General features: G+C 41.4%; 1 protein-coding gene across 3 annotated transcripts in view; it reads left to right on the top strand.

Annotated features, from left to right (window-relative positions):
* The window catches only part of LOC144507995 (plexin-B2-like), a 236305-nt gene that overhangs the window by 2040 nt on the left and 228265 nt on the right, over positions 1-6000 (top strand). The window lies entirely within an intron of this gene.

Genomic DNA, 6000 nt, shown 5'->3' with positions numbered 1-6000 from the left:
CCCCTCCCCTCCCCCCTCCCCTCCCCCTCCCCTCCCCCTCCCCCCTCCCCTCCCCCCTCCCCTCCCCCCTCCCCTCCCCTCCCATCCCATCCCCCCTCCGCCCTCCACCAGTGCGCACACACCTTTGGTGGATTAATTCTGTATTGTATTATCACGGTGAGCTATATCTTTTTATTCACCTTGCTTGCATATCTTGTAATCAATACCTGATTAGAATGCATTTAAAGATGGGCGTGATGCATTGTGCACTATTATCATATTGTTTTAGGTCTGACTGGAACTCTCGGGTGTTTACATGCCATCACTTTTGGGGGAAGTGGCTGGAAACAAGTTTTGAAACCTTGGCCAATATCTTTCGGAGACCAGTCACTGAGGGGAGAGAGCACAAGATACTTAACGATGAGTAAGGCCCTTTGGTCCATCTGAATTCCTCTATCCACAGAGTCTTTCCAGCCTCTTTTTCCCCTCCCCACCCCACTCAGCATCCAGTTGTTCTTCAGATAATTAAAAGTTTTATTTTATTTGCTCATGGGAAGTGAGCGTTACTGGCAAGGACAGCCTTTTATTGCACGTTCCTCATTGCTCTTGAGAAGGTGGTGGTGAGCCTTCCTTTTTTTGTGCCCGCCCCCCCCCCCCCCCCCCCCCCCCCCCCAACCTGGAAATCCTCTCTGTGAAGAAGAATTTTCTTGTATTTTACTAGATGAATCTGTGTTGACCTGGTTAAGTTAAAGCATTCCTGTTCTATCTGCTCCATCCTACCAAATTATCTCCTGCATCTCAATAAAATAAATTCTAAGATTGTTCTTATCTCGTTCTGCCCAGTTTTTTTTCATTGTGATTTGTCACCTGATGCCCTTCAGTGCTTGAATGTGTCTTTGGTGGAATTCTACTGTTTCGGTTAAATACTTCAACATCCCATTGGTTTTTGTTGATTGTTGCTTTATATTAGTTTGATACATTGAGTGTCAGGTCTTGTAAGACTCCCATTTATCCATGGCTATTTCAACACCACTCATTTTCCCTCCACTGTGTAGTCCTTCTTTTACAGTTACCTGCGTTAAATTGCACATTCCAGTTTCTGAAATACATATTTTGTTCGAGATATGTGAATTGTCGTCTCCAATTTCACTATTTTGCCTTGTATGACATCTCCTGAATGGACCAATTTCAATTCATCTTCTGGATGAGAGTTATCATAAATGATAAAGAATTGCGGCCCTGACAGCAGCCTGCATAGTAATCTCCTGTATTCTTTCTCTCCTGCCCTGACCTGACCCAAGTGGACTTGACTTGAATATATTGTTTCCTACCTTGCAATCAATTTCCTATCCATTCCAAGATTTTACCTAAACACTCATGGCTGTGAGATTACTTGGAATTGACAGTGCAAAAACAGGCTATTCAGCCCAAACTAGTCTATGCCAGTTCTGTGCTCCATGTGAGTTGCCCGCCGTCCTTACAGCATCATGTTTCTATTCTGTTCCTCCTTGGGTACAGAGCTAGTTTAGCCTGCAATATCTTTCAAATCCCTTTTTGGAAATTTAGGTACACCACATTGAAGAACTTTCTACTGTCTGTTAACATTTCCCCAAAAAGGTTGACCAGACAGTAATTCAAATCCATGCTGATTCCTGTTTGTTTTTTTTACTAGGTTATTATACAGCTAATTTGCTTCATGATGTTTCTTGTTCTCTACTGATGGTTTGCTTTGAATTGCTATGATTGTTCCTTTTTTATGTTGAATTAGTTTATCTTTCTGACTCCCGATGTCTGGTATGTTGGGCTCATGGATAATGCTGAAATCAGCGATTGTGGTTGCTGTATCTGAGGAATGTAGTCACTTCTGCTTACAGTGCATTGGATCATTAACAAATACAGTCATAATCTTGTGTTTTCCTTGACTCACGAAGTAGGCATGCACCTTATTGACCGACTTGTGACGCTAAACTGTTTTTGTAGTTTTCCAAGTTTATGTTCAATTGATTTGAAGTCGACCATTATAGCTACTTTCCTATTTTATCATCCTTCCCATTTTATTCAAATACCTTTGTTTTGCTGAGCTGATGGTCTCAGAATGCCCCTTGTTTTTCCAACACAATAGAGTTGCCGAAGTAGAATAGCTAAATCCATCTGTTGTTTATTTTCTACCATACAAGAAATCTGGGTTTCCTTCCAGCTTTCTTTGACACCTTTCCCCCACAATATTGATTTTTTTTTTTTTCTTTTTTGGATTTACTGCATTAAATATTCCTGACAATTCTCTTTTTTTTGTTTCAGTTTGGTTTAGATGTTATAAAGGAGCAGAGGAATGACTTATCTTCAGCTGACCTATGGGAAGTGCTTGATACTTTCTCGGGCAGCACCTATAGTGTTGGTCCTCTAATACACTCATCGCTAGACCAATGGGCCCATTTTGAGATTTTAATTTTCAGCTGTTATGACATTATTGACAATCAACTAACTTTTAATTTTTCCATCTTGGTTTTACTACATGTGAAATCACACCCCATCTGATTAATACATGACTCCTATAATTAATGTGCTGATACTGACTTGAATCAATTGGATATCACTCATCATCTGAATTTGGTTGTTTTGCTATACGGAACCCCCAGCTTGTGTACAAAATAGTTTGTTATAAATTGTTAATTTTGGGCTGAGAATGAAGCATGGAAAATAAACTACTTATCTCCAATCAAGTGCCCTAGACCTGATGGCCTGCATCCGAGAGTCTTAAAATAAATGGATGCAGAGATGGTGGTTGCATTGGTTATTATCTTCCAAAATTCCCTAGATTTGGGGAAGTTCCCTTTGGACTGACAAACTGCAAATGTGACAACACTTCAAAAAAGGAGGGTGACAGAAAGCAAGGAACTATAAAGCAGTTAGTCTAATGTCAGTCATTGAGAAAATGCTAGAATCCATTATTAAGGAAGTAGCAGCAGGGCATTTGGATAATACATTCCAGAGCCTACATGGTTTCGTGAAAGAGAAATTGTGTCTGACACATTTTATTAGGATGGAATAAGCAGAGTGGATAAAGTAGATGCCGTTTACTTAAATCTCCAAATGACATTCAATATGGTGTCATAAAAGATGACTGCACAAAATAAGTAGTCATGGTGGTGATGTATTAGCATGGATAGATTGCTTAGCTAACAGCAAACTGAGTTGGGATAAATTGATCATATTCATGTCGGCAAACTAACTGGTTGACTGCCACAGGGATCGATGCTAGGCCTCAACTAATTGTGATCTTGTGTTGCAACCACATTTGTCAGTGATATAATGGTAGGTAGGAAAGCAAGTTGTGGGGAGAATACAAGAAGTTTGCAAAGGGCTAAGGTTAGGTTAAGTGATTAGGCAAAAAAAAGCAGATAAATTATAATATGGGAAAATGTGAACTTGTCCACTTCAGCAGGAAGAATAGAAAAGCAATATATTAAAATGGGAAGAAACTGCAGCATGTTACAGCAGAGGGGTCTGGGTGTCCTTGTACATGAATCTCAAAATTTAGCATGTAGGTACAGCAAGTGAGTAGGCAAATGGAATATTGGCCTTTTAAGCGAGTTAGAGTATTAAAGTAGGGAAGTCTTGCTAAAACTGTCCAGGGCATTGCTGAGACTGCAGCTAGAGTACTATGTACAGTTTGGTTTCCTTATTTAAGGAGGGATGTATATGCACAGGCACTAGGCTAACTGCAGGGATGAAAGGGTTGTCTTATGAGGAAAGGTTAAGCAGATTGGTCCTATACTCGAGTTCAGAAGAATGAGAGGCAACCTTACTGAAACATACAAGATGCAAAGGGGACTTGCCAGAGTAGATGTTTCCCCTTGTGGGGGAATCTAAATCTAATTTAAAAATGAAGGCACTCCAATTTAAAGTGGAGATGAGGAGGAATGTCGGAGGACTGTTAGCCTTTAGAATTCCCTACCCTAGAGAGCAGTGAAGGCTAGGTCTTGAATACATTCAGAACTCAGAGTCATAGAGGTTTACAGCATGGAAAGAGGCCCTCGGACCAACTTGTCCATGCTGTCTTTTTGTTTTAAACCCCTAAGCTAATCCCAATTGCCCGCATTTGGCCCATATCCCTCTATACCCATCTTACCCATGCAACTATCTAAATGCTTTTTAAAAGACAAAATTGTACCCGCTTCTACTACTACCTCTGGCACCTTGTTCCCGACACTCACCACCCTCTGTGTGAAAAAATTGCCCCTCTGGACACTTTTGTATCTCTACCCTCACCCTCTCACCATAAACCTATGCCTTCTATTTTTAGACTCCTCTACCTTTGGGAAAAGATATTGACTATCTACCTTATCTATGCCCCTCATTATTTTATAGACCTCCATAAGATCACCCCTCAGCCTTCTGCGCTCCATAGAAAAAGTCCCAGTCTATCAAGCCTCTCCATATAACTCAAACCATCAAATCCCGGTAGCATCCTAGTAAATCTCTTCTGCGCTTTTTCTAGTTTAATAATATCCTTTCTATAATAGGGTGACCAGAACTGCACACAATATTCCAAGTGTGGCCTTACCAATGTCTTGTACAACTTCAACAAGACGTCCCAACTCCTGTATTCAATGTTCTGACCAATGAAACCAAGCATGCTGAATGCCTTCTTCACCACTCTGTCCACCTGTGACTCCACTTTCAAGGAGCTATGAACATGTACCCCTAGATCTCTTTGTTCTGTAACTCTCCCCAATGCCCTACCATTAACTGAGTAAATCCTGCCCTGGTTCAATCTACCAAAATGTATCACCTCGCATTTGTCTAAATTAAACTCCATCCGCCATTCGTCAGCCCACTGGCCCAATTGATCAAGATCCTGTTGCAATTGAAGATAACTTTCTTCACTGTCCACTACGCCACCAATCTTGGTGTCATCTGCAAACTTACTAACCATGCCTTCTATATTCTCATCCAAATCATTAATATAAATGACAAACAACAGTGGGCCCAGCACTGATCCCTGAGGCACACCACTGGTCACAGGCCTCCAGTTTGAAAAACAACCCTCTACAACCACCCTTTGGCTTCTGTCAAGAAGCCAATTTTGTATCCATTTGGCTACCTCATCCTGGATCCCATGAGATTTAACCTTGTGCAACAACCTACCATGCGGTACCTTATCAAAGGCCTTGCTAAAGTCCATGTAGACAACATCAACTGCACTGCCCTCATCTACCTTCTTGGTTACCCTTTCAAAAAACTCAATCAAATTTGAGAGACATGGTTTTCCACTCTCAAGCCATGCTGACTGTCCCTAATCAGTCCTTGCATCTCTAAATGCCTGTAGATCCTGTCTCTCAAAATACCTTCCAACAACTTAACCACCACAGATGTGAGGCTCACTGGCCTGTAGTTCCCAGGCTTTTCCCTGCAGTCCTTTTTAAACAAAGGCACAACATTTGCCACCCTCCAATCTTCAGGCACCTCACCCGTGACTATCGATGATTCAAATATCTCTGCTAGGGGACCTGCAATTTCCTCCCTCGCCTCCCACAATGTCCTGGGATACACTTCTTCAGGTCCTGGGGACTTATCTACCTTGATGCGCTTTAAGACTTCCAGCACCTCTTAGACAGGTTTTTGATCTGCAAGAAAATCGGGGACGGGGGGCTGTTGTTCGGTAAGTGGTATGGGAACAGGCTGCAAAGCGGAGTTAAGGTCACAATCCGATCAGCCATAATTTTATTGGATAGGGGAGCAGGCTCGAGGATTGAATGGCCTACTCCTGCTTGTATTTCTTATGACCCTATGAATTTAACTAATTCTTATCCATTCAGTAAGTAGTAAATAATGTTACTTTAATTTATATTAAAAAGTCTGCATATTTAGAGTGTATTTCAGAAATTATTCAAAAGTTGTTGGCTTGGTTATAGCTTTCTTACCTCCTACATTCTCCCACCACCGCCCCCACATGCATCCTGTAACCACAACCAAACTCATCAGTTGTTAAAATGATGCATTTGCAGAGTTTAAAAAAAA

The sequence above is a fragment of the Mustelus asterias genome, chromosome 19 (assembly GCF_964213995.1).
Source record: "Mustelus asterias chromosome 19, sMusAst1.hap1.1, whole genome shotgun sequence".
In the NCBI taxonomy this organism is placed as follows: Eukaryota; Metazoa; Chordata; class Chondrichthyes; order Carcharhiniformes; family Triakidae; genus Mustelus; species Mustelus asterias.
The sequence above is the reverse complement of the archived record's forward strand: the minus strand, read 5'-3'. Positions and strand labels throughout refer to the sequence as shown.